Source organism: Phacochoerus africanus, chromosome 6 (assembly GCF_016906955.1).
Source record: "Phacochoerus africanus isolate WHEZ1 chromosome 6, ROS_Pafr_v1, whole genome shotgun sequence".
NCBI lineage: Eukaryota > Metazoa > Chordata > Mammalia > Artiodactyla > Suidae > Phacochoerus > Phacochoerus africanus.
The window spans coordinates 3,470,831-3,498,505 of NC_062549.1; the positions used below are offsets into that span (position 1 = coordinate 3,470,831).

Genomic DNA, 27,675 nt, shown 5'->3' on the forward strand with positions numbered 1-27,675 from the left:
GGCCTAAAGGCCGGGACTCGGGAAGCTGGGGAGAAGGCTCGAGGGCAGATGGCGTGTTTGGACCCCCTTCTGACGTGCATCCACCAGGCGCACAGCCTCCCAGAGCTCTGATTCTGGGTCTGTGACATGCAGGGGACACTTGGCAGCCACCCCGGGGAATCGCTGTCTTACAGGCTCTAAAAACCACACAGCTGGTGGGGGCGGCCCCGAGGCGAGGGCCGAGCGGGGCCTCCCAGGAGGAGGGGGCTGCTGACAGAGCAGCGCCCACACGTGGTGGGGCTTCTCATCACCGTTGCCACAGGGAGGGCGCACGGAGGTAGGTTGGCCCCTTCAGAGTCAGGAAAGGGCTTAGAGGAGGGGCTCCCGACCCGCTCCCTCTAGGATTTCTGTTTAGTGGGTCCTGCACGGACCTCAGGTCTACACGTTCAGGGAGCAGCCAACACGACCATTCCCAACCGGGCTCGGGGCCCGGCTTCCCCATGGGACCTGCAGCATCTGGGCTCCTGGCGTCACCTCGAGTTGCCACATCTGAGGCCCAGAGAAGTCACATGACTGGGCTGTTGCTGGAGCCAGGACTCAGACCCCACCAGGCCCCAGAGCTGAGCGCTGGGCACCCCGTGACCCCAGCAGGAGGCCTGGGAGGTCGGGGCCTGCTTCCCGGGTTCCGAGGAGACCCAGTACTGAGCGGCTCACTGCCACCTCCACGCCCGGCGGCTTCATGGTCCTGATTCAGAATCTTTGGGCCTGTTTATTCATCTGTCTTTTGAGCCACAGCCCAGCTCCTGGTTACAAGGTAACCAGCCAAGTCCGATTGTCTTCCAGGCGTGTTTGCGGAGGAGGCAGCGCCTCCCGCCTCTCGGAGACATGAACAAATAACGGTTTAATAATTGATGCCGCACCTCAGGCGCTCCTGTCTGAAGGGGACTGATCGCACCACAGCAGGAACCCGGCGGCCCGTCCAGAGCCCGGGGGCCCCGCTGGCCAGGAGGGTAGCCAGGTCGGTGCAATTTGCAGGGGAGGGGGAGGCGAGGCTTCTCAGGGATTTGAGCAGAAAGGAGTCTGTTAGAGCAGCGACTGGCATGGCCTGACCGTGTGCCTGGCACTCTGCTGAGCCCTCCTGGTAGAGAAGCTCTCATCCCACTGAGGCTCAGAGAGGCTACGTTCCTTCCCCAGAGCCACACAGCTGGGGAGTAGAGCAGCCGCACTTGGGTCTAGGAGCTTGGCGAGGCTGCCCTTTGTGGGGAGTGCCCTCTCCCCCCCACCCCGGGCACAGGCCAGGCCGCCGAGGGCCACATCGCTGCCCAGACGGAACAGGCCCCAGCCCAGGCCTGACTGCACTGGGCTCCTAGCTCCTTTCCAAAACTAGAAGCTTTGCGAATGCTGGCGTCTGATCTGAGGCCCCAGGGAGCAGAGCCGGCCCCATCGATTCCGACACAAAGAGAATGAAGTGATTACGGTTCTCGGTGTTCCGCAGTCGTCGGGGAGGGGAGAGATTTTGTGAATCTTGGAAGAGCTCAACCTGCAGAGACGGCTGAGCACAGTGAGCCTCCCAAACCCTGGAGGGTCTGATAAGCTGGTAGGCGTTCAAGATGCAGCCTGGTCAGATGCGTTCCTTTTTCTGTTTCATTGTTTCGTTGCGGTGAGACCATTTGCCCTGAGAATTAAAACAAAACTAATAAAGCCTTCTCTAATATTGGCATTTTTGCATAGTCACTATGTAATTACATATAATCTGTATATAGGTAATAACTATGTCTAATGACAATAATTAGGTGATATGTAATATTAAAACATTAAACATTTACATACTTATTTGCAAGTAAAAATGACCAAAAAATAGAACCCTCTGCTCCCCCTTTAAGGTTCCCCCTATCAGGTGGCCCTCACTCTGCCGCCAGGAGCCTAAGCCAATGAGGGGGCCTGCCCCCAGGCCCTGCCCCAGGTCCCCAGCGTCCGCTCCCGTGCTGTGCTCCAGCCTCCGCCCTCGGCTCTTCTCCAGTCTGCACCTTGGCCCATCGGGCTGGCCCTGCCGTCCCCTGGTTCCTGACACTGATGACTAGGAGGGAAGAGCCACAGCCTCACGGCTCTAGAACTCGCTGGCACCCTCGGCCAGGGCAGCGGCGGGTCCTTCATCCACCCACTTGCTCACTCGTTCGGCAAGCGTCCCACCACCACCTGGCTTGTGCTCATTGTAAACCAGATTCTGTCACTTGTGTCCCATCTCCCTAGCGGGGGGCGGTCAGCCTCCAGACGCCGTATCCTCGCCCGAGGGGGCTGAGAGGAGGGAAGCCCGGAAAGCCCTCTCAAGCGCTTTCAGAGGGGGAGGTTTGGGAGGTGCTTCTGTGCGCCCAGGTGCTGACCCTGCACTGCCCATGCTGTCCACCCCGGGGGACCCAGGCTGCACATGGGGGACCACCTGTGCCCGTAGCCAGGAAGAGGCTCCCGCACAGCCGCATGCCCGATGCCGGGGCGGGGGTGCTGTTGGCCAGTACTGAGTGTGGGATGGGCAGGCCACCCAGGCTGTGACAGGTGGGCCTCCCCAGGATGGGGGTGGCGTGTCAATGTGCTCACAGACCGGGAGTGTCACTAGAACGTTCCACAAGGAGCCTAGATCAGAACCGTCGCTGGGAACGAACATGCACAGAGCATCTCGGAACTAAGAACACGTGTGGCCTGGTCCGCGGCCCACAGGTGCTCGGGGGGTGGGGGGTGGGGAATGGGAGGGGCCTGGGCTCTGCCACCTCCGAGGGACCCTTTGTTCCCAGCTCCTCCCCTCAGGGCTCCCCCACATTTTGAAAAATTGTGTCGCAACCTGTTCTGGGAAGGGTGAACTCGTTTTTTTGTCTCATTAATCAAACCCGCGTATCTGCCAACCAGGCCGCTGCCAGCGCGTGGTAACCCACATAACCCGGGGGGGAGTGTGATGTATTCTTTTGTTTGTGCTGCCTGATGGAGAATAAACCTGCGCTTTCCAGTCGGCGGTTGGAAGGAGTGGACGTCATCACTGCTAATGCCGTCAGTGCCTGCGGGAGCCGTCGGTTCGATTCTTCTCTGTCACTTGACGCATTCGGGCACCGTGCCCACAAGAGGGAAGTTGGTGAGTGGTGGCACCAGGACCAGGACCAGGGCGGGAACTGATCCTGATGAGCGCTCGCTGCGTACTGGCACCGTGCAGGGGGCTTAGAGCCCCGTGTGGGACCCGGCGTCGGGAGCAGCTGAGTTGATGATGCCGAGCTCGGGGTGAGCTGGGCCGGATCAGACCTCAGGGAGGAGGTGTCCTGTTTCCTGGGCGCCTGGCCACGTGTTCTCCGCTGGGAAAGTTTGCGGGACGCAGGGTGTGCTTGTTCACCAAAACTGGCATCCTTTGTCCACCGCCCGCTCCCACGGACAGAGGGCAGCTGGGCCACCTGCAGCCTGGGGCCCTGGAGACCTTCTGCAGACGCACCACCGTCTCTCCAGGATCTTGACAATAAAATTGGTTTCTGCAGCCACCGCACATACCCCGAAATCATTAAATATGAATATTTCCAGCAAGTCCGTGAGAATCCTTTCCCTTCCTGTTTGGTTTCCTCATTGGATGTTTGTATGGGGTTTCCTGGCGCCCCCTGAGCTTCCCATGCTGTGGCCCTGTGCCCATGGCCCTTGTCTTGCTGTGCTTCCTCTGGAGAACCAGCCATGGTGGCCGCCACGCCAGAGCCTGGGGACCTTCTGGGCCGTCCCAGGGGCCCTTCCGCTCAGGACACGTCTTCGGGAAATCTACGTTCTTGAGCTGCCCTCACACAGCTGCTGGAGTCGGGGGTGTGGGCAGCTGGTGGTGTTTGGGGTCAGCAGTTGTACTTTGTTGTTGTTTTTGTCGTCTTTTTTGCTTTTTAGGGCCGCACCTGCAGCATATGAAGGTTCCCAGGCTAGGAGTCTCATCGGAGCTACAGCCGCTGGCCTACCCCACAGCCACCGCAATGCCAGATCCAAGCCGCGTCTGCAATCTACACCACAGCTCACGGCAATGCCGGATCCTCAACCCGCTGGGCAAGGCCAGGGATCGAACCCACAACCTCACGGTTCCCAGTCGGATTCGTTTCTGCTGCGCCACGACGGGAGCTCCATCCTTTGTACCTTCTGAGTTGCCCTGGGCCTGAGCTCCTGTTCTTACTGAGAGCAGATGGTTGCATGGGGAGGGTACGAGCTTCTGAGTCACGCGGACTTGGGTTTGCATCAGATCAAGTGCAAGTCGCCTCCGAGGCTGGCACACGGTCCTCCCAGCTCCCTGCCACCTTTCCACCCTCTCCTCGGGACTTGGTGTCTTATTGTGCAGAAGTTCCTCTTTTTACCAGCAGCTTAGCCTCGGGAAGTCTATTCCCAACCTTTCCCAAAGTTAACCCCTTACGAGTGACCCATGGCGCTATCTGTGGGTGGGAGCTGAGCTGATGTGCATTTTCTCCATTATTTCGCTGTGGATGGAGATGCTTCTGCAGAAGCTACCGCGGCAGAAACCCCCAAATAACAGCGGCTTAAATGAAGTACGGATGTCTCGGTCGAACAGAAACCTGGTGGCAGGCAGGGCATAGCTGGTGTGACAGACGCACTCGGTGCCAGGGACCAGGGCCTCCCCAGCCCTGTGGGGTCACCCAGCTGCCAAGCAGCTCTCGGCCAGCAGTGGGGAGGGGTGGCACTGTGGGCCCCCTGCATGGACACTTCCTGGAATTTGCATGAACCTCCTCTCTGTATATACTCTCCTGGCCAGAAAGTGGTCACAGGGCCGCACCCAACGCAGGGGAACTGGGTGGCCAGACGTCTGTCTAAGTATCCGGAGTCCTTGCTGTAGGAGGGGGCATGGTGTTAGGGGGCAAAGAGCGGACTCTGCCCCTTGGGTGCATGTTGGTTTTGCGGACTCCGCTGGATCGCCTGGACATGGACAGGGCCTGGGGCGGGAGGTGTGCGGTGCGGGCATCCGGGCCTCGCTGGCATGTTCCCTCTAGGTCCCCTCGCATCCTCCCCACACCCGGCAACGCAGGGGCAGCGTCGGCCTCATTTCTGAGAGCTGGGAAGAGAGAGCTCACTTGCCCAAGCCAGACAACCAGCAACTGGTAAAGCCTGCACTCCTCCCAGGGTCTCTAACTGGGGAGATAAATGCCAGCAGAGGAAGAGCCGAAGGTGGCCTCGCTGAGCCCGGGCTGGGAGGCGACACAGGGAGGCACTGAGGGGCCTCCGAGGGCACGGGCGAGCGAGAGGCTGAGGCCTCCGGACCAGGACTGGCCAGTGGGTCATGTGAGCCCCTCGAGCGTCCAAGGCAAAAGCATATAGAGCAACTCGGATCTGATTCAAACGCAGCAGACTAAGGCTCACCTGACTGGTGAACGAGGGCTGCTGCCTCTGAGGGAGGGAAGCCCTTTTTCCCTTTTCTAGACCATTCGCCAGAAAACTGAACAGCTCACCTTTGCACTGGTCATCTGTGGGAGGGAGGCCCTCCCTCCCCCCCGGGGGTATCAGGTATGGAGTGAGGGGGTGGGTAGACAGGCCCCGCGTGGAGCAGCCCCTGCCCGCTGCCCAGGCCGGTGCATCGTCTCCATGAGTGCCGCTCTGGAGAGCAGTGGCCCCTCTAGTTCTCACGCAGAGAACGACAGAAGAAGTGCTGGTGAGTTAGAAACGCCTCATCCTTCTGCCCCAGACTCGGATGTGTCTCAAACCCAGTTTCTGCATTTGGGGAGAAGCAGGGAGCTGGCTCGGCTGACCCCTGCTCTCCGCCAGGCCCTTTGCTGGCAGGGCCCTGGACCACTGGGTGTGATGTTAGGGGCCCCGTGTGACTGATGGAGGACACGGGGCTGAGGGAGGCGTGGGAGCCCTGGTGGGACCGACTCTTGACTCCCCAGGTGTCCTGGAGCCCCTCCTCATGGGGACGAGCTTTCCTTGCAGGTTGACGTGATGGGGTGGGCTGGCCTCTGGGCAGGCACTGTGTTGGGGGTAGGGGGGGTTGATGCTACGGAAGCTGGAGGACCCCACAGGCCATGCCCTCTAGAGGCTGGCACGAGGGTGGAGGGCAAGACCAAGCATGCCATCCTCAAGTGGCCAAAGGGAAGGTGAGGAGGGCTGTGTCCACGCCCAGGGGCTGTTGTAACAAACGGGCCATGAACTTGGTGGCTTAAAGCAACACAGCTTTGGAGGTCAGAAGTCCGAAGTGGGTCTCGCTAGGCTAAAATCCAGGTGTCGGCAGGGCTGCATTCTTTCTGGAGGCTTTGAGGATGGCTCCATTGCTTCTCTGGTCTAGTGTCCAGGGCCCGCCCATGATCCTTGGCTCACGGCCTCTTTGCCCCAAAGCCAGCACTGCCTGGCCGAGCCTTCCGCCTGATGCCATCTCTCTGGTTCTGACTTCTCTGCCCCTCTCTCTCACTCTCAAGGACCCTGGCGATTGTGTGGGGCTGACCTGGATGATTCGGGCTTCTCCCTGATCTGACAGTCAGCCGATTAGCAACCTTGATCACATCTGCAACCTCAAGTCCCCTTGCCGTGTGATCCAGCATATTCACAGGGTCTGGGGAAGCGTGTTTTTCTGCCTGTCATGCCTGTTAAGAATTATAGAAATTCAGATACAGGCACAGAATGGACATTTCAGGACCTTTTCCACTGGATGCTGCAGTAGCCTAGGAATCAGAAAGAGTGAGCTAGAGACCAGACCAGGGTAACAGCCCTGCCACCAGCCTGCTCAGCTGTCTCACTTCTCTGAGCCTCCGTTTATTCTTCTGGGAAGGAGGACAACCCTATCTGCCTGGTCCCTCTGCATGATCGTTTACATATTTAAAGACCTCTACAAAACCTCCTCATTCTCCCCCCAATTCCGGATCGGTTGAGCCCCTCATCCCCACCCTGCCATGGGCCAGGCACAGTGCTGGGGGTGGCTGACTGGCCAGCATGGCCAGAAGCATCCTGGCACAGTGGCCCAGCCCTGCCACACACCTGGCTCTTCACCTCCGGGGCCTCAGCGTCCTCATCCATAAATGAGGCCTCTCACACTCACCTGCTGGGTTACGCGAGACCCGCCCTGGGGCCCGGCTCGGGCGGCCACTGCTCGGGACACCAAGTGTAGATTACAGAGCATTTGCCCAGCTGACCAGGACGCGTCCCGGAGCAGCGGGCCGAGCACGTTGAAAATGTTGCTGGATAGGACCGGTGATTATAGGACGGAGATGGGAGTGGTGGCTGCCTGTGCTGTGAGGGCCCTGGGACAGAGCTGGCACCAACGGCCCCCTCCTGGGGTCAGCCCTGCGTCCTGCGCTTACCCCTGCCGGCCCCCTCCCACTCCTGGGCCCCGGGGAGCAGTGATCATGGCCCTGGGCCAGGCGGCCAGAGACTTGCTAAATCAATTTCCCTGCACCGCGGAGCACTTGCTGGCTGTGCTGGTCTGTCGGAGCTGCTGTGAGGCTGTGTCTGTGGGGGGCACTGGGGGGGGTGGATCTGCTCTAAGGTGGGTTGGAAGTGGGTTTGCTCTCCCCTCCAGCACTCCCTGATTACTTTGGGGAGGCCTCGGGTGGAGGCCTGGCTGGAGGGCTTCTCTCAGGACAGAGCTGGGTAGTAGCAGCTTATAAAGCCACGTGCCCCAGGCAGGACATCGCAGGTCCAGGCGGGAGCACTTGGAGGGCGAAGGAGACACCCCAGGCCAAGCAGGAGCCGCGTCAGTAGCTGGGGAAGTAACTCCACATTATACGGCGTTAAAACACCTGGTAGGAGTTCCCACTGTGGCTCAGCAGAAACAAACCCAACTAGTGTCCATGGGGACATGGGTTTGATCCCTGGCCTAGTTCACTGGGTCGGGCAGGGATCCAGTGTTGCTATGAGCTGTGGCGTGGGTCACAGATGCAGCTCGGATCCTGTGTCGCTGTGACTGTGGTGTAGGCCAGCAGCTGTAGCTCTGATTTGACCCCTAGCCTGGGGACGTCCATGTGCATGGGTGCGGCCCTAAAAAGCAAACAAAGAGAAAACACCTGGTAAATGAAAACTAGAAATCGCTCAGTTATTCATTCGACAAATATTTCTCTAGTGCTGTTTGCCGGGCCTCTGCTGTGCAGTAGTTCACAGTCCGGTGGCTTTTCCCTGGGTCCTCCAGGCGAGGGACGGGGCTGGGCGCCACACTTCCAAAGGGCCTTGGGCGTGTGTCTGCGTCTCTTTGGGCTCGGGTGGTTCCATTTGTCACTCAGCCGGAAGTTCCATTTATCTGGCTTTTGATGAGACGTAGCCGCGCTGAACGGCAGTCACGACGAAGCAGAGTGTTGACAGCTGAGCTTTCTCTGGCCTCGGAGAAGAGACCCTGGCCAGCTCTGGCCCCTCCACATCCGTCAAGGGGCCCGGGGCCTCTGGTGCGTCTTGACTTGGGGAGGGTGACAGGAGCAAGTGCATGCCCAGCCCAGGGTCAGAATCAGAACCGTGTCCTCCGCTGTTTGAAAAGGGGGCGCGGTTCTTGGTCCAGGAGCACTGTCCTTGGTGAAGAGTTCCACGTATCCAAAAACAAATGCCGTCTGGCCACGTGGTGGGGAAGTCGGGCCACATGCCCTGCAGGAGTCGGGGCGGTGGGCTCAATACCTGAGCATCACCAGGCTGCTTCTGTCGGCCCTGTCCTTTCTGCCGCTACTTCTGCTGGCTTTCTAGGGAAAGTTTTATTTTTAATCTTCCGCATCCTCTCTCATGTCTCAGCAGAGCAGCGAGGCTTGGCGTCTCTTCGTTCCACTCTGACAGTTCTAATCAATCTCCTTCTTAATTAAAGGGAGCAGGTTTGGCCACAGCGCCTCTTATCTGCTGTCAGCTGGGACTCAATGGCTTTCCAGCAGCAGTGACTGTCCTTCCACACCACCTTCCACTGAAGTCCCCAGGGTTGTTAAGTTAGGGTGTCCTGTGGGAGTAAAGTAGATGCCTAGACGATGGACGTAGACATAGGGATATAGACAGGGAGACGGGGCGGACCCGGACCGCGTCGCCCTGCAGGAGGAGGAGGGGTGATCAGACCACCTACACGGCCGTGGAGTGCGGAGCCCAGCAGGGCCTGCAGGAGTCTGCGCAGTGGCTTTCAAAACGTATTAATCAAAGGCAGCAGACTTGCCACCCAACACAGAAGACACGTAAAAGGCAGCTCTGCTCTAGTTGTCGGGGGTGAGGAAGCCAGAGGAGCTGGGAAGGTGGGTGAAGGCTTGCCCACCCCTGGTCTCCAGAAAACCGGTGCTCTAGGTCGTGTAGGGCTCGAGGGGGAGGCGGCTGCTTGGGTCCCCTTCAGAGCAGCAGACCCCATCCGTGCAGTGGCCTGATGCCGCAGGCTAGGTAGGATCCTCTTCATCTCTGGAATCTTCCCCCTGGGTCTCAGCCCCCCATCCACGTGAATCCTCCAGGCAATCAAAGAACCCACAGCACCTGGGATGAACGCCCTAGTTTAATGGTGGCTGGGGTGCTGGGCTGCCAGGGGGCCCGGCACCTGGTAGAGCCGGCCCCACCCAGCAGCTGTGCTCCCAGGGGAGTGCCTTGACGGGTCGGAGCACAGGGGTACTGATGGCAGAGTCTCCGCATCTCAGGTATGACCTGTCTTGAGCCTCTGCTGCACACACTAAGGAGGAGACCCCGTGTGTGCAACTGGCCACCCTAAGGACCGGTGGAAAACCGGAACTTTGGGGCCTGTGGACCGGAGCCCAAGTTCAGGCTGATGCGCCCTGAGGCTCTCGCTCTCTATCTTCATAAAGGAGCCACCTCGCGCTCCCGGTGTGCACGGCACTTAGCACACGGCTGACCTTGGTCCCAGACGCCTGGCCCCGTTCTTCCCGACCCAGCCCTCTGCTGTCCGTGGGGCTCTTTCCTAGAAGGTGTCTTAACTATGGATTGTCCAAAGTTTCTGCTCCCAGGAGACACATGTGCGCCAGGGGAGGAGTAGCACCTGCTCAGGGGCGTTTCTGCTTCAGGTGAGAATCCTCTGGTCTGCGGGCATGTGCGTGGCTGACCTCTGCATCTGACCAGCTCATTCCCAGCCCATTGGGCAAGAGGCCGGTCACCAGCGAGAGAGGGTCAGAGCTGGGAGGGGAGGGGCCAGCAGCCTGCCCGGGGGCGGGGGATTCTCTGAAGAAATGGAGGCAGAAGGTACCTGCTGTTGGCAGAGTCTTGAAAGCTAAGGAGAGGTCAGCTGGGGCAAAGCGGTCTCAGGAAGGTTCTCCACTTGGCGTCATCGGGCTAAAATTGGGGTGTTCCAGGGGGAGTTCTCCCCAGAGGCTCTGGGGATGAGTCCACGTCTGTGCGGACTCGTTGGCAAAGTCCAGGTCCTTGTGGCTGTAGGACGGAGGTCCTGTTTCCTTGCTGGCCGTCCGTGGAGGTCACTGTCCACTCCCAAGTCTCCCCCCATTTCTGGACATTTCTTGCGCCCTCCACCCCACACCTGCAGTGGTGTATCAGAGCCTTCTCGGGTTTTGAACCTCTGACATTCTCCTCTGAGATCAGCTGGAGAAAGTTCTCTGCTTTCAGAGGCTCTCTGGTGAGGTCAGGCCCACTTAAAACCTCTCCCTTTTGCCGGACAACACGCTCTCCGCCGTTAGTCGTATTCACAGGCTCTAGCCACACTCAGGAGGCCATCCCACAAGGGGAGGGATAGCCCATCCGCCTTGGAGGCCAGACTGCTTCCTGGAGGAGGCAGCCCGGGAGGCCGTGTGCACTGAAGAGGGGCAGGTGGGCACTCCAGACGTAGGGAGGGCCCCTGTGCTCACTCCGGCTGCCCTCTTTAGAATCTTTGCCCAGAGCATCACGCCTGCCTGAGCCTAGAGCTCAAGTTCAAGATGGCGAAGCTGAGGACCAAGGAAGTGAATGGCGAGGTCGGGGTGCCAGGCCCGCCCTGGACTCCCAGGGGCCCTGCACAGCCCCCACATCCAGAACGGACCTGCAGGGGCCCTCCCTCCGCCTGGAGCGCCCACCTGCCCCTCTTCAGCGCACCAGGCGCGCCAGGTCTCCCTGGCCGCCCTTGCCCAGGATCCTGAGCATCCTGTCTCTGTGTCACACAGCCCGGTCAGGCTTCGAGTGCTAAACTGGCCTTTGAGCCAGATGGCGGTCAGATGCTATCAGGTAAATGCTGCTATTTTTACAGGAAGGCCGAGGAAGAAAGAGGCTGTTTTGAACTTTGGTTAGAAACTGTGCTCACTCCCGAGGCAGCAGGTTCCGTCCGAGGAGGCCAGGGAGCCTGGTGCAGCAGAGAGGCCCTGCTGCAGAAGCTCGAGCCCAGTGGCCCTGCTGCCCCCCTTCCTGCCATGGGACCGTGTGACTCTCCAGGGGGTCTTTTCCTTTCCAGAACCTTCTCCAATGCACCCCGTCCCCAGCCTCAGTCTCGCGGCCCAGCCCACCACGCTGGCCATGTCTAAGGCCTCATCCTCCTCCGTGCCCCTCCCCACAGTCTGTCTCCCAGACCCGCCCTGCCCAGTCCCGCTGCCCGCGGGTCGCCTACCCCCGCCCCTGCCCCAGGTTCAGGCTGGCAGGGCTTACAGCTTCCTCTCCGGAGAGGAACAGACCCTCTGCAGGCCTCTCCTGTAGGCTCCTGACCATGAGAGGCTCCCCCCCCCCGTCTTCTCTGGACCCCACTGTTTCTACCTTCCCTTTCCCCCTCGTCTTTTCAACCCAGTATCCACACTGCCACAACAGTCTTCTAAAACACCCAACCACACCTCCCCGGGGGTCACACATCCTGAGGGTGCTTTATCGGCTGCAGGGTTTATTCCAGACCCTCAGGGCTGGGCTGCCCCTGGCCGCACTTCCCTCTCGCAGCTGGCATGGGGCGAGCCCTGCCCTGGGCACCTGCCTTCTCCCCCGTGAAAGCACGGGAACCCTGGCTCCCAGCTGGCTCTCCTCCTTTACGGAAAGGAGGGTGCTGCTCACCTTTGTCCCCCAGAGGCTGGCACAGCCCTGGCATGGTCAGTACTCAGACTTGGGGGGAGGGTGCTGCTCGCCTTTGTCTCCCAGGGCCTGGCACAGCCCTGGCATGGTCAATACTCAGACTTGGGGGGAGGGTGCTGCTCGCCTTTGTCTCCCAGGGCCTGGCACAGCCCTGGCATGGTCAGTACTCAGACTTGGGGGGAGGGTGCTGCTCGCCTTTGTCTCCCAGGGCCTGGCACAGCCCTGGCATGGTCAGTACTCAGACCTGGGGGGAGGAGGTGCTCGCCTTTCTCCTCCAGGGCCTGGCACAGCCCTGGTGCGATGAGTATGCAGACTGACAAGTGTGGGAGCGAGGGAGCCCGAGGGCAGTGGGTCAGCACTGAATCCCTTTTCCGTGCCCTTGTCCTGGAGCCACAGCTGCCCCTCGGGCTCTCTCAGCTCTCGGGTCAGGAGCAAGCGGCTCCCCGGGATCCTCCACGGGCGTCTCCAGCCCTGTCCCGCCCAACGCCCCGCTGAAAGCAGACAAGCAAAGCAAGAAACGCAGTCCCCGGGGGTGGACGTGACCTTTTCCTCAGAACTTACTATGGAAATTAAATTTCCACTTTTATGGAGAACGTTAATTGATCCCACAGGGATTGAGGGTAGAGATTCTCCGGTCAGGGTTTCAGAGACACCCGCGTAGCCCCTCCCAGGTCCTCCTGCAGCTCTGCCTTGGTGGCCCACGTCCAGCCAGCCGGCTCCAGGGACACCATGTAGCTGCCAAGTGACACGTGGCCAGGACAGCAGCCTCGAGGGAATCGGTGCTGCCCCCACCAGCCCCCCTGGCTGTTTCTCCTCCTTTCAGGAGGAGCTTCTGGACCCAGTAGGGCCTCGGGCCCCAGAGCGGAGACTGCGTGTAGGAAAGCGGAGCCGCCTCTGCCTGGCTCTGTGCTGGGTCGCACCTCTGGTCTGTCCAAGGCCCTGGCCCTCGGGGCCATCTTTCCAGTCCCCTCTCACTGGCCCATCCCAGCGCCCCTCCCAGCTCCCCCGTCCAGGCGACCCAGGCAGGGGCCTTTGAACACCCCGCACCCCCTGGGCCTCTCTTGGAGCTCAGTTGCTGAGCTGAGCTTAGAAACGAGAGCAGAGCCCCAGAGCTCAAAGGGCACATCTGAGGCAGCTGGGCCCCAGGCAGGCGTCTGATCTCCCCGGCTAGGGCCCCCCGATTCTGAGAGCCTTCCCAGGGTCCAGGATGCTTCTGGTGCATCTTGTTACCCTCTCCCGTTGTTGTGGGCTGAGGACAGAGAAACTGGGAGATGGCCGATGGCTGGCTGCCACCTCCCAGCTTCCAGGGAGGAGAGTCAGGATAGCGGCTGCTGGACCCCCAGACCCCAGGAAGTTAGGGCTCTTAAAGGGCCAGCAGGCACTATCCCCTGCTTCTCCCACCTTCCGGGCACCCCAGGGGAGAGCCTTCTCTGGTGACACCTGATGTCCTGCCTGCTCAGAGGCCCTCGTTGCTGCTCCCCAGGGTGTCTTGGTGGCTGTGCTCCCGGAATCAGGCCTCCACGGGGCGGGGGGGGGGGGGGGGTCCATGGAGCCCGTCATCCGTGCCCTGGGCCCTGAGTCATTACCTTACCCCCCAGGAGCCCCACCCCCCCAGCATCGCCCCTGGAGCCCAGTCCTTGCAATACACTGTGAGGAGGGAAGGGGTCCAGCCCCTGCAGGAGGCTCACCTGAGAAATCTCGAGTAGAGAAATCTGGGTCCTGTCAAGCCCAACTAGTCCTGAGCTTACTGTGTCATGGGGTCCTTTTAAAAGGTAAAGCCCATTAAATCCCTGACAGCGGGAGCTCCACGGAGCCCGCTTGTGGAGAGCAGCACTGGCTGGTCATGAGGGCGCCCTGCTGTCCCCTGTCCTCCCATCTCAGTGGTGCCAGTGGCTGTGGTCAGTGCACTAGAGGCCTGAGGCCTGCCATACACCTCCCTGGGCCTCTGTAGGGGTCGCACCAGCCGCGTGGGGGCTTCATGTGTCGTGTTGGCTTGGATTCTGAGCTGATTTTGCAGAGGAGGGACTGCGTGCTCTGTCCACACTGCAGCCTTTCCCGACTGTAGGGGCAGTGCTCTTTCCAGCGCCCAGAAACACCTCTGCCTGAGGCCTGACCATGGGCCTTCAGCGGCCCTGCAAACCGTCTGAGCCTCCGTTTCTCCCTCGTGGAATTAGAGGACCGTGGCCCCACCCAGATGGCCTGGGCTCCTGGGCTCCTGCCTGCTGCGGGGGGTGGGGGTGGGGGGCGGCCAGATCCTTTCGTCCGAATCCTCAGACTCACCTGACGGGGTGCCGGCCACCCAGCGCCTTTCACCTGCCCCGCAAAGAGCCTCTGGGTCTGGGCGAGTCTGAGAATCTGGGTGAGCAAGTGTAGATATAAGCAGAGCAGTCGGGTAGTCAGGATCTGGCGTGTTCACAGTTTGTCACGTGCCCGCCTGTGGGCGCTCGTGCTGCAGGGCTTGGGATGGGGTCGCAGTCAGGTGCCTCTGAAACTGCAGAGCTTCCCTCTGCCCCCCGGCAGCACTTGCGTGGAACCCCTCCATTAGGCAGTCGGGTGTCCCCACGGGCACCGTCGAAGTTTCCTGCCCCCTCACCCTGCTTCCTGCAGCCCAGCACTCTGTCCCCGCCTCGTTGGCGCAGTCTGTCTCCTCCCCACATCCACCCTTCAGCCCCCACCCCAGGCCACTCTTGATCTTGTGGCCAGGCTGACGGTAACCGCAGGCTCAGGTCAGACAGCCCGTGTCCCTTCACCCCCCACCTCCAGCTCTCAGCCGCCTGGAACCACCTTCAACCTCCTTCCAGGACCCCCAACCTCCTCTCATCGCCCCAAGCTGGTCTCCCCTGACCACCCCGACACCCATACCCACCACCCATCAACCATCAGGGCTGTGTTGTGGCTTGTTTCCATGTCTCGTTTCTCTCTGCGGACAGGACCTGGCATGGGGCTCCAGGCCAGATGGCCGGGCAGTGTTGGAGAAATGGCGAGTCCACTGCTCTCATGGGGTTGCTGGACCCCCAGTTCGAGTCTCCAGTGGTTTAGGGGGCTGGAGGAGAAATTTGGCACGTGTTCCAAGGCCTCCTTGGTGTCTTTGCAGAGTCCTCACCCACCCGCCCCGACACCCACTGCACCCGCCCTCCGGCACCCCCCTCCCCTCCCCGCGTGCCAGGTACTGGGCTCCGCTCAGCCAGGCCCTTAGCCGGGCGGCCCCACCCTGCCACCGCTCATGCCCACTCCCTGTCACCTGCACATGCACCCTCCCCTCTGGGTCACCCACTGTTCTCAGATTCCGCCTCCTCTGTGACAGTAGAAGCTCCCTGGGGTGACCTGGCGGGGAGGGTGGCGAGTAGTGCTATGCACTGAATATTCTAAGACCCCCCCCCTGCCCCGCACCAATTCACGTTGAAGCCCTAGCTGCCTGTGGCTGTAGGTGGAGCTGGCATGCTCAGGAAGTAACCAGGGTTAACGGAGGCCGTGAGGCTGGGCCCTGCCCTGGTAGCACTGGTGTCCTCTTAGAAGAGGCCCTGGCGAGCTCCCTCGTCGCCCTGCAGACACACGCGGAAGGGCTGCGTGAGCCCATAGGGTGGCCGTCCACAAGCCACAGGCGAGCCCTCCCGAGGCCTCAACCTGCCAGCACCTCCATCTCAGACGTCATCATCCAGAACCCTGAGAAACGCACGGCCCGCGTGGTCCCAGCAGCCAGAGCAGATGAAGGCGGGGAGGGGGCTTTGTGCCCAGGTCTGTTTCCAGGGGCAGCACGTGGGCCGGTTTCTGGCGAAAGCAGCGCCTGGCTTGTGAACGAGTGCCAGCAGGGTCGCCAGGGCCCCTCCTCCCCCACCCCGGCTCTGAGCCAGACGACAGGCCTGGGTCTGTACCCTGTGGGTCCAGCACCTGTTGTGTCCCTTGGGCACGGGCAGCACTGTGTTAGGCCCCGTTTCACGCATGGTGGGATGGCACTGAGAAAGCTGGTGAGGTCACCTCCTTGTGTGTCACTGACCCCAGTCACCCGGGAGCCTCCAAGGGGCAGGTCCCTGCGTCTCCCCATGTCTGTTTCTGCAGTGCCCAGTACTGGGCCTGGATGATGACTGGGCGGAAGCTGTCACCTCTGTGTCCCAGGGCCTGGCACAGGTCTTCCTGGAGCCTCAGGGCTGCAGAGGTGCTGGCAGCTGAGGATGCATGTGGTGGGGGGGCGGTGGGGACGGGGTTGTCATCCTGTGTCCCACCTGGAGGACCTGATGGAGTCGAGCTGACGGGAGGCCAGAAGTCACTGCCTGGCGCCCGGGAAGGGCTCTCCAGCCTCTCGGCCTGATTGCTAAGCCACTCAACTCTGCTCCCAGCGAGGGCCACCCGGACCCAGGCGAGCGCCAAGCGAGGCCCCGCCACCCACTCCTCTGCGCCGAGCTCCGCGGGGAAGGGGGGGGCGCCCGCTGCTGCCTGTTTGATTCCTATTTACCAGGCTCCCATGGTGCCAAGAATCCTCGAGCTCGGTGCATGGAAGCCTCCCCAAGCTCGCGGGTCCTGTAAGCACTGATCAAGCTCAGGCCCATCACCAACCTTCACACTGGGGTTGGTTTCCAGTCTAGAAAGCACTTAAAAACTTTTTATTACATTTTTTACATTATACAAGTAATCCCTGTCCATGTAAACTAATGAGATAATACAAAGCGGCACAAAATGTATTAACTTCTCTGCCTCCTCCGTTTTATCCTCTGCCGAGAAGCCAAGAAGCCGAGGCCCCGGGCCCCAGTGTAGACGCGCCGAGCCTTCTGCACGTTTCTGCAGGCTCAGGTGGTCATGTCTGTTCATGTTTGTGGACGTGAGGTGTGTGTCTTCTACCCACGTGGGGTCCGACTCTTGTTAGACTCCTCTAAGATCCACGTGCTGGACAGCGAAGACCCAGTCCGCCCCCCTCCCCCGGAGGGCACTGCTGCAGCAGGTCCCATGCCCACTGGCTGCCCCAGGACCTCCTGCTTCAACCTGGCGTCTTCAGCCTGCACCTGCCGACTGGCGAGGCGGGGGTCTCTGCTGTTATTGATCCGATGGAGTCCTTCCCTGAAGTTCCCTCTCGGTTTCCTCCAGTCCTCCTACGGGACTCGGTGTCTTTCTCTCACTCACTTGCAGGAAACTCTCGCCCGGGCGGAGACCCGACTCTCTGCCGGCTGAGCCTCGGGTCCATTTTCCTTGTCTGCTGTTTCTTCTGACTTTGTCTTCCCGGCTTCTGCCGCAGCCCCTTCCTTTTCCTGCAGTTCCGCGTGTCTTTCCTCCGAGCGCTGCCTCCCCCACCTCCCGTTAGACACCTGTTCTTTTCTCACTTAAAATGTTCATCTGTAATTTATTTGGACGCGTACAGTGAGGTGGGTCCTGTCTGTCATTCGAGAGATGTTTAGTCATTTATGCCAGAAAACCATCCTTTCTGCCCTGAGTCAGCGCACCACCTACGGGCTCTGTTAGGTCCTTGTAAACAGGGGCTACTTCTGGATTCTCTTATCTCTGCAGTTGAAAAGCTTTGTCCATTTCTGCACTAATACCGCGCCCTTTTTGTCATAGTGGCTTTAGCATAAGATTCGATATGTGACAGAGCTACCCATCCTCTCACTATTTTCTTTTCTTTCTTTCTTTTTCTTTTTTCCTTTTTTTTTTTTTCCTTTTAGGGTCACACCCGCAGCATATGGAGGTTCCCAGCCTAGAGCTGAATCAGAGCTGTAGCTGCTGGCCTACGCCACAGCCACAGCAATACAGGATCTGAGCCACATCTGTGACCTACACCACAGCTCAAGGCAACACCAGATCCTTAACCCACTGAGCGAGGCCTGGGATCGAACCTGTATCCTCATGGATCCTAGTTGGGTCCGTTAACCCCTGATCCATGATGGGAACTCCAGCATTTTCCTTTTTATGTTGTTATTGGTCATATATCCATATGAACCTTAAGAGCCTAATGATCTGAGATTCTGCCTTCTGAGATGCAAGCTGTGCCCACGAGGGCCACATGGCACAGTGGAAAGCCCCAGACGGTCCCCCCTGAGCCCTCTACTTGCCAGTTTCCCCCCCGACGAGCGCCCGCTCCAGGCCATCCTCAGTCCAGCTCTGGATGGGGCCGCACTGCTCCGAGGGCCCTGCCACATGTCCTCCTTACTGAAGGTGGGTCTTCAGTTCTTTACAAGGATTCACGGAAGACACCAGATAACTACGTTAAGACAGAGACAAAAGGAGGACGGAGAAAAGGGTGACCACTTAATAGAGATAAAGGAGCACTCCACGCACTCCTGGCGGGGGAGGCCCCTGACAGCGTCTCGCCCAGAAGCAGCAGGGCCCTGCCTTTGCGAGGCTGTGACCGCTGCCCTTCCATCTAAGATGCGACTGTTACTTACAGGTGAAAGCGCCCCTCCGGAGGCTTCAGTTCCCACCTGTAGGTGCTGTGGAAGGGCCCCTCTAACCACAGTTAGATCCAAGAGGGAGTTCCCGACGTGGCTCAGCAGCCACGAACCCGACTGGTATCTAGGAGGATGCGGGTTCGATCCCTGGCCTCCCTCAGTGGGTTAAGGATCCAGCGTTACCATGAGCGGTGGTGTGGGTCGCAGACAAGTCTTGGATCCCACATTGCTGTGGCTGTGGTGTAGACCAGCACCTGCAGCTCCAATTAGACCCCTGGCGTGGGAACCACCACATGCTGCACATGCTGCACATGCAGCCCTGAAAGGAAAAAACAAAAAGCGAAGGAACTCTCCGCAACCTTGGACACCTGCAGAAGCAGCGTCAGGGTCAGAACTGTCCAGGCTCCACTGCCCCACTGCCAGCCCCTCTCACCCAGCTCACTGTGGGTAGGTCAGCCCCCCGGGCCCCCTTGGCCCACAGCCAGGTCTCAGGGCTCTTTGCCTGCCAGCAGCCCGTGCAGTGCTGCTCAGGGTCGCCCTTGGTAGGTGGAAAGGGATGTGCCTGGACCAGCCTGCATCCTTTAGTGCCCCTCCCTGGCCTCCCCCGCCCCGGCCAGGCTGAGCTGCTCGCCTGGCCTCCCCTTTCTTTGCTCCCTGCCTCTGGCTCTGACCAGCCAGCTTCTGCAGCTCGGAACAGCAGGTCCTGTCCCCGTCAGGCCTGCCTTCCATCCAGTCTCATCAGCTGGGCTGGTGGTTAGGACACAGGCTCGGGAGTCCAGTTCACCTGCTGGCCGGGGCTCCTGAGTGGTGCTGGGGCACCCACACATGCCCCCCAGGCCCGCGTTCCCGAACCTCCCTGGCCGCCGTTTCTCCATCTGGTCTGGGGGGGCGGGGCTGGCGGGTCGCTGAGGAACGGGAGCGGTGCTTCATCAGAAGGGGGTCCTCTGCTCCGAGCTCCGCAGGAGGCCCACAGTTGTCCTCACTGTGTGTTTCCTGCTGGCAGCTCCCTGGAGCCCACGCCTAGCGCCCCCGGCCGGCAGCCAGCCCCTGGCCTGAATGTCCAGAGGGCGAATGTGTGTGGAACGCAAGCAGAGCCCTGCGCGGTCTTGGTGGTTTAGAAACGGAAAGAATTGGAATCGCAGGCCAGCTGTGTGACCTTGAGCAAGTGACCACCCCTGCCCCCCAGCCTCATCTCTGATATCGGGAGCTGTCATCGGCCTTCTGCGTTGGGACAGCAAGGACTCTGGAAGCTGAGGAGCTGTCTACACCTGTGACGCTCTCCCCCCGCCCCCCCCCCCCCCCGCCCCATCCCTCCTCCTCTCACAGCCGCCTCCCCCTCTCATTGGCCAGTTGGCAGCACAACCTTTGCCAGCCTGACCCTGGCTTTGAAACCACGCCAGTCTGAGAAGCGGGGGCAGCCAGGTCCCCAGCACACAGCGCCAGTGGCACAAGTGGCCCTGGCGCACCTGCCCGCAGCACTGGCCGCACCTCCTCGCAGGTGCTCTCCTGCGGGCACCCTTGCTGATTTGCGGGAGCTCTGCAGGTGCTGCTCCTGCGGGGATCCCCCTTTGCGCCTGCCTTTGGCCCCCTTCCAGACATTTCTCAGGATAGGCACACTTGGGGTTCTCAGCAACTCTGCCCTTTTTCCCAGGCCCGGGGGAACGGACTTTAAGTTCAGCTGCGGATTCGGAGTCTAGCTCTGCTTCTTGCAAGAAAACCCCGGGAAAGCGAGTATTGTGCACCCGCTTCAAGTCCCCTGGGCAGGGAGCTGGGCACCGGCCCCAGAGGTCAAGCTCAGCTCCTGGGAAGCCCGGGGCGCAGCTGCCCTGCCCCTTTCGCGTCCTCCCCCTTCCGCTGACCACAGCCACCCTCCCAGCCTGGGGCGCCCTCTCCTGCTTCTCGCAGCTTCGGCCGTGTCTGCGGCCACCTCTCCCAGACAGAGGCTGTGTCCTCTGTCTGAGGCCGCCTGCCCAGGCCTCAGGGACGCGTCAGGGGGCACGGAGCACTGGTGAGGACGCTGGTGAAACGTGATCCTCCTTTGCTGGGTTTTGCACTCAGAGGTGGAGGCAGCCAGAAAGAGAGGGGAAGAGAGGACGGCTCGGGGTCAGTGTTCCTGGGCCAGATTCTCGTGTCGTCTCCCCTAGGGACCCTCTGTGACCCCTCCCCTCTCCCCGCCTCTCCCCATCTCAGTTTGTGGTAGATTAGTGGTCGGGGGAGGGGTTTCATATTCCCAGTGGAGAGTTCAAGAAAAATTAGGAGTTCCCTGGTGGCTCAACGGGTTAAGGATCTGGCATTGTCGCTGCTGTGATGTGGGTTTGATCCCTGGCCCAGGAACTTCCACATGCCGTGGGTGTGGCCAAAAAAGAAAGAAAAATTAGTTTAAGTTCACGGAAAATTTTTTTTTTTTCAAAAAAGAGGGGCAGTCACTAACTTAAAGCAAAAAATTATAGACGGAAAGCCACAGTGTTCTTTTGTGAATGTTTCTTGTGACAGGGTAAATATTTTTCGCGGCTCTGAGCCCTGTGTATGCCGTGATTACACTTCTGCTCCTTGCGTAATTTTTTGCTTTTATTGACGTTAGCAATGGCCCCTCATTTTTGAAAAAAAAAAAATTCCTGTGAACTTAGACTAAGTTTTCTGGAACTCTCCACTGGAAATGGGAAAGCCCTCCCTGAACCACTAACCCATCAGCTAAGCTCTTGGTGTTTGTTTCGTTCCTGGAGACCTCTCTCCTGGCTCTTTTGTGTCTGCCTGTCTGTCTGCCAGGTCTGCTGCAGAAACGCTGTCCTGGACCATCCCCCCCCCCCATCATCCTTGCCTGCCTTGGACCTGAACCGTGCTGCTGCTTCCGCTTTCTCTTTGTAGCTTTACACCTTCTCTTTGCTGGAGCACGTCCTCCAGTGCTTTCCCGAGAAAGAATCCCAAGAAAAATAGTTGGAAATGTTCCATGTCTGAAAAATATCTCCATTTTCCCCTCAAACTTAATCGATGCTTTGGCTGAGTATAGCGTTTCCCTTGGAAATTTGAAGCTAGTCTTCCTGTCTTCTGGTTTGCAAAAACCGTATCTTCTACCTTCCAGATATTTTTATATCTTTAAAAAATGAACTTCTGAGTTCCCTGGTGGTCTAGTGGTCAGGACCCAGCGCTTTCACTGCTGCAGCCCGGGTTCGATCCCTGGTCAGGGAACTGAGAGCCCACATCAAGCCACTGCACTCTGTGGCCAGAAAGTAAGAAAGAAGGAAAGAGAGAAAGAGAGAAGGAGAGAAGGAAGGAAAGAAGGAAAGAAAGAAAGCAATTCCTTTCTGCCAAATGAGTTCTGGTTTCCTGATCCTCTGAAAACAGCCTGCCTTCTTCCCTTCCCTTGGGAGTCTTGTCTTCTCTTCATTCTCCAGTGTTCTGTAATTTCACATGATGTGTCCTGATGTTGTGCTTTTGAAATTCATTCGCAGTGGGCCCTTCGTAGGCAGGCCATTTCAGTTAAAACATCAACAACGGCAGCAAAACCCAAGAAAAGGTCTCTCTGAGTTCCTTAGTAGCTCCCCCTTTCATCCCTCTCTTTGTTCATCCTCTTCTAGGATGTGCCTGTTAATTGGAGAGATGACCTCCTCCGCTGGCCCTTTAATTCTCTCTTCTCTCCCTTTTCCTACCTCTTAGAATTTTTACTCTGCTTCCCGGGAAATTTCCACAAGGTTAATTCCAGTCTCTGTGCCAAATTTCTTTAATGTTTCTTGTTACATTTTTAATTTCCAAGAGGTCTTCATCACTGGCTGTTCCTCTTGATGTCTTCCCGTTCTTCTTTCATGAGCGGACAAGCCTCTCTCTCTGAAAACATGCATCACAGCTTCCTTCCCGGTTCTCTTTGTTCCCTGCTGCTGTTCCTGTTTCCTCTGTTCCTTCTCTTTTATTTCTCCTGGTCTCTCTCAGGTTAAAGGTTCTCAAATGACTGGGCCCCTCGGCCTGAGTTCCTTCCGCAGCTGGTGGGATGCTTGTGTCCTGAGTGGGCTGGGCTGCCCAGGTCACCGGGGACCCTGCCCACCATCCGAATCTTTAGGTCTTTCCACTGGACTGGTGTCTCCTTGCCAGGGCCGTGGTCCTTGCTGCCAGCATCCAGGAGCCAGATCAGAGAAGGGGGCCGCTGCTCCTGGTAATTCAGATCTAGACTTCATGGAGTCTGGAGGCTCCTTGGCTCAAATTCTGCCAAGAATACAAATGACCATTAATCCCTGGCCATTTGGGGGAGGGACTGTTTCCGCAGTGCTGGGAAATGCTGAACACCCAGCCCCCTGGGGGAGGAGGTGGGAGCAAGTGTGGTTTGTAGCACTGCCGGGTTCTGAGATGTAACTACTCCTGTGGTGGCCAATTTCAAGCCACCAACACGATGCCAACCAACTCCTCAAACCCCTGAGTTCTGTCAGCTCAGAAGCAGCAGCCCTGCCGCCGGGCCCCGGGGTGCGTTACGCTTGTGCGTTGTCACCGCCCTGCCCCCATGGCAGGCAGCTGCTCCCTTGGCCTTGGCGTCCTGTCCGTTACTCTTCATTCTTCCCAGGGTGACCCGCCCTCTCCCCCACCCGCCACTGCCTCTCTTTCCTCGTGGCTTCGTGCCTTATCTGTCACATCGCTGTCCTTTCTGTGGGCCCCAGGAGCCGGCAGACAGTCGCATGTGTGCCTCTGCCCGTCTACAGAGACTCTCCCACCACCTGTCTTTCCAGTTCCCCAGGGACTCCACCCCTGGGGCAGGTGTGCTCAGGGCAGGTGACCCACAGCAGCGTCTGCTCTGGGAGTGCCCAGGGAAGTACGGGCAGGGCCCGGGGAGTTGGGGGCTTGGAAAGGATCCTTGTCGGTGTCCGCCTGGGAAGGTGCTCGGTGGCCTCGGGGCTGGCACGTTGGGGTCAGCCTGGTTGTCTGGCTGGGCAGTGGATGTGGAGGGTGTGGCCGTGGTGCCGGTGTGTGCTGGTGGCGATTGTGGTTATGGGTGTGATGGCGCCAGCAGGTGGGCACTGCTGCTTTTCCAGAACTCGGGTGGCAGAGGTTGAAGGCTGCAGTGGGAGATGAGGAAGCACAGGTCTGGAAGGCAGGCGGCAGGGTTTGGGGGGGACCCCGGGTGCCCACTGGCTAACCGAGGCTTGATCGAGACACTGGGAGGGCAACAATCGCAATGGGAAAGAGCCTGGAATGTAAGGTGACTGCCCAGGCTTCGTCCCCCCGCGAGATCCGCGTCCGCCTGTCTCATCAGCACCAAGCCGTGTCACAGCCTGCCGACCTCCCTGCTGGAGACACTCGGAAGTTCAGCGCTGCGTCTTGGCTCCTGGCTCCCGCCAAGGCCGCCAGCCTAAAGTGATGCTTCCTGGGCTGCTTCCCTCCCGGCCCTGTGCCTGCTTAGTCCAAGTGTTGCTGATGCAACGTGGGGCAAAGTGCTGAGTCCGCCTTTGGACAAGACTGTGCTCGAGAGTCAATTTAGAAGCCAGGTCTATGCAATGCAAGGCAGCGCTTTGGGGTTTGGGGTAAACGCTAAGTGGCACAAGGGAGGTGGGAGATGTGGGCTTTGCGTTCGTCCCCCTGGCCTTAGAAGGGCTGTTGAGTTCGATGTTCTTGGTGATAAAATGTTACAGTCCAGGGAGAGTTAGCCTTGTTTCCAACTAGGTCGGGTACGAGAGCACAGGGGTGCAAAGCAGACACATCCTCCCTCGGCCGAGAGACGTGAAAACCTTGGAAGGACCGACCAAGCCCGTGCTGGCGTCTTCGCAGCTGAAAGTGGAAAACAACCAAGCCAGGTGCCCACGGGCGGATGACTCAGCACCAGGGTGCCCCGTCCGTGGACGTGGCTCGGCCGTGAGAAGGGCTGGAGCACTGGCAGGTGCGGCCCTGGGGACATGTGTTTACCGTATCACTCTAAGAGAAAGAAGCCAGATGTCAAAGTTAGCTATTGTCCGATTCCGTTTATATGAAACGTCCAGACCAGGTCAGTCATGGAGACAGGAAGTAGATCGGGGTTGTCGGGGGCGTAGGGTGGGTGACTGCGAATGGGCTGGGGTTTCTGTTTGGGTTAATGAAATGCTCTGGGCTTAGACAGCGGTGAACATACCCAAACCTGCGGGATCGTGCACCCTGAACGGGGTGACTCGTGGCGTGTGCGCAGTCAATCTCAACAATGTTCAAAGAGAATACCTTTTAAAAAGCCAGGCAGAACCCTGCCACTGCCACCCTGGGGCCCGCGAGCTAAAGCTAAGCTCCTTAAACTCTCTGCATCTTGCCCTCCTCCTGTGTGAAGGGAGACCAATGACAGCCCCTGTCACCAGTGTCACCGCTGTGTGCGGGGACTTCCCAGCCCTTCCCAGCAGAGCCAGAGCCCTGCCCCCCAGTCCCCTGCCTGCGCTTGGAGGCCCTGTTGCTGTGGGCTGCTACCAGCCTGCTTTTTGCCATCAGACTTGCCGGCATCCGACAGAGAGAGGACCTGAAGCCCTCCCCAGTCTCCAGGGACACCAGCTCCCCAAGTCTCTGCGTGGCTGGAGCATTCAGACACTCAGGCAGGAAGGCAGCATGAGCACCCCCTCCTCTGCCAACTCCGTGCCCCCCCTGACCTGCAGGAACTCCCAGGGGTGTACGTCCGGGGTGTCTGCTCTGCCTCTAGGCCTGAAGCTGGGCCCCCTCCCCCGACACCCCTGGCAAGGCCTGGGGAGCCTCAGGACCACTGAGGGGGTCGGACAGCTGGCAGGAAGAAGGCAGAGAGCCTGGGTTGGACTGTCCCACTACCCAACTGGGTGCCCAGCTTGGAGGTGCCTCAGCTGAGCGGAGCCCTCCCTGGCCAGGGTGGGGGGCTGCAGCGATACGTGGCGAGCGAGTTCCTGCAGGAGATCCACTGCGCGGGGGGCCGGGGAACTGGCTACCCATCCAGCTCTCCTGCTGTCCTGCCCATGGGGGCTGGGGGCTGGAGAGACCTCTGCTGCCTGAACTTCAAGCTCCCTGCCCTTCACGGAGGTCGGGGCAGGGGGGGGTCTGAGGGTGAAGTGTCTGTGGAGCACACGTGTGTGAGACCTGGGCTGGGGGTGCTTGGGTTGCAGCCTGGGGCTCCCTGGGAAAAGGCCCACGGGGTCACCTTGGCTCCACGGGGGGTGAACTCGCTGCAAGTTCACACTACGCGTCTGTTTAGCGTTGACTTCAGATTGTTGCCAAAACAACTAAGATAATCCCCCTCGCTGCATCGCATCCTCTGGGGCAAGGGATGGGGGGCCCCCGGTTCTAAGCAAGCAAACTGCAGCTAAAGGGGACGCGCACCTCGAGAGACAGGCCTGGCCAGCGGCGGCTCAGTGGGCTTTGAGCATCTCCTCTGAGGAGAAAGGGCTGGAGTTCTTCGGCAAACCTTCCACCAGTGATTTACCAGTAGAAATCCAGTGAATGCTCGTTCATTTGTCGATGGTCGAATGTGCAAGCTCTGAGGATGGCCCAGAGGAAGCATGGGCGCTCAGCAGTGTTTGCAGCGACCTGTGCCCGACGGCGGGCTGCTAGAGGGCAGAGGCCGGTCCTGGTCCAACTGTCCCCTCAGGGATGATTCTGGGCCTGAGCGGCTCCTGCATTTACAACGTCTGGGGGTGGGCTCTGGGCGAGGTGGCCGTGCCCTGGTCCCTTGTGCGGTCCAGCAGGGACAGAGGGCTTGACCACTCCCCCAGGGACAGCAGAGTCGGTCTCTGCCCATGGGCTGAAGGTCAGGGCCAGGCTGCGGGCCGGGAGGTCTAAAGGGTCCTTCCCGTGTCACCCTTGCAGGGGCCACATGTTTGGTGAGAGCCTGCAGGGCCCCTAGCAGCACACACATGTGCAGAGACACATACAACAACACACAGACATGCCCCTCACACACCACAGAGACAGATGCACAAATACACAAAGCACTGCTCAGATGCCCACACAGATGCCCTCAGCTGCAGACACAAACGGCTTAGAGACAGACACGCAGACACACGCAACAGCATGTAGACCCTCCCACATCAGAGACAGGTGCACAGACACACACACACACACACACCGCACCTCCTAAGCCCCTTCAATGCCCACAGCGGGAGCCTCATCTCCCAAGTTGGAGACCGGCTCCTCATTCTCGAGACAAGGCCACTTTTTCCAAACGAGCTGTTCTGCTTAGAATGTATTCCCGTCGTCATCAGAGATCAATTGCTAGTTGACATCGTGCCCATAAGGAAGAATGTTTCACAGTTTTCCTCCGTGGGGGCAAATGTGAGCGTCTGACAGGATGCGGCAGCTTCCATGTTGCTATTTATTGCGTTTCATCTTCTCCACAAGCCTGTGAACTCTAAAGGGCCACCTGCACTTGAAACGGGAAGAAACAGGCTGAGGGCCAAGGGCCGCCCGAGGCCGCACTGGGCAGTGGGGGGGACTGGAAGGGGTGGCGGGGGCATCCTCTGACCTCTCGTCCCGTCCTGCTTCTGCTCAGCGGCCCTTGCGTGACCAGGACCTCAAATCACGGAGGGACCCTCTTCCCCCAACCCAGCCCCTCTCCTGTCTCCCCCACCTCCTGAGAGCCGGTCCCCTGCCCTAAAGCCCCACCCAGGGCCGGCTGCCAGGGCTGCCCGGAGCCCAGGCAGAAGGGCATCCTCTCCCAAATGAGCTCGACGGCCTCCTCCCCTTGGCGTGTCTGTGGAAGACTGAGCGCCCGGCAGGGTGGGCTCAGTGAACCGCGTGGGTCTCAGCCTGACCGTGGGATGCTAGGGGTCGGAGCAGAGGCCCAGGGCTTGATGTGGGGGCCGTGAGGCATCTCCGCAGGCCTCTGGGGCCGCCCGCTGAGCTCTGCAGGCCAGTGCTGGGCTGGGAGGCCGCTGAGATGCGGGTATTGAAAGGCAGAGCTGCCGCCTCTGTTTGTGTCCCCAAGATCCGTTTCTAAGCTGATGGGCACTTGAAAGCTTTCCTCCAAACAGAACTGAGGAAGGCAGAACCCAGCTGGGTGACAGCGTGTCCAGTGCAGATGCCTGGCTGGTCCCCACGGCTGTGCTGTGCAGTTAGGACCAGAACGCCTGAGTCCGTGTTGCTTTCTGGCCGGGACTCGGCCTCCTGGCTCGCATCCCCGCCCCTTTCCACGGATCTCCTTACAGCTCACTGTGCCCTCACACCCCTGCCTCGTTCCCCTAACAGTGGACACAGCCGGGCCAGGGCAGGGGGACGGGGATGCACCTCAGCAGCAGCCGCCCCCAACCTCCCCCACCATGCACGGCATCCACGCGCTCGTGTCCCCGCCCCCTGGCCACGTGCTGTTGGTGATGTGCCCGCCTTTTGTGGCCTCTTACTGTGCCCACGAGCCATTGCAGCCGGCTTCCTGTGTCCCCTGCAAGAACACCCAGAAGCATCACTTACTCGAGGTCGGCTCCGTGGAGTCTCGCTTGGCTCCCCTGCTTCAGGACCAGACGTAGCA

At 59.7% G+C, this 27,675-nt stretch overlaps 1 protein-coding gene and 1 non-coding gene across 2 annotated transcripts in view; both read left to right on the plus strand.

Moving 5' to 3' along the window:
- TRAPPC9 (trafficking protein particle complex subunit 9) overlaps window positions 1-27,675 on the plus strand; it is a 468,592-nt gene that overhangs the window by 390,853 nt on the left and 50,064 nt on the right.
- TRNAE-UUC (transfer RNA glutamic acid (anticodon UUC)) lies at window positions 21,378-21,449 on the plus strand. The gene has a single exon. It is a non-coding gene; the product is annotated as a tRNA-Glu (tRNA).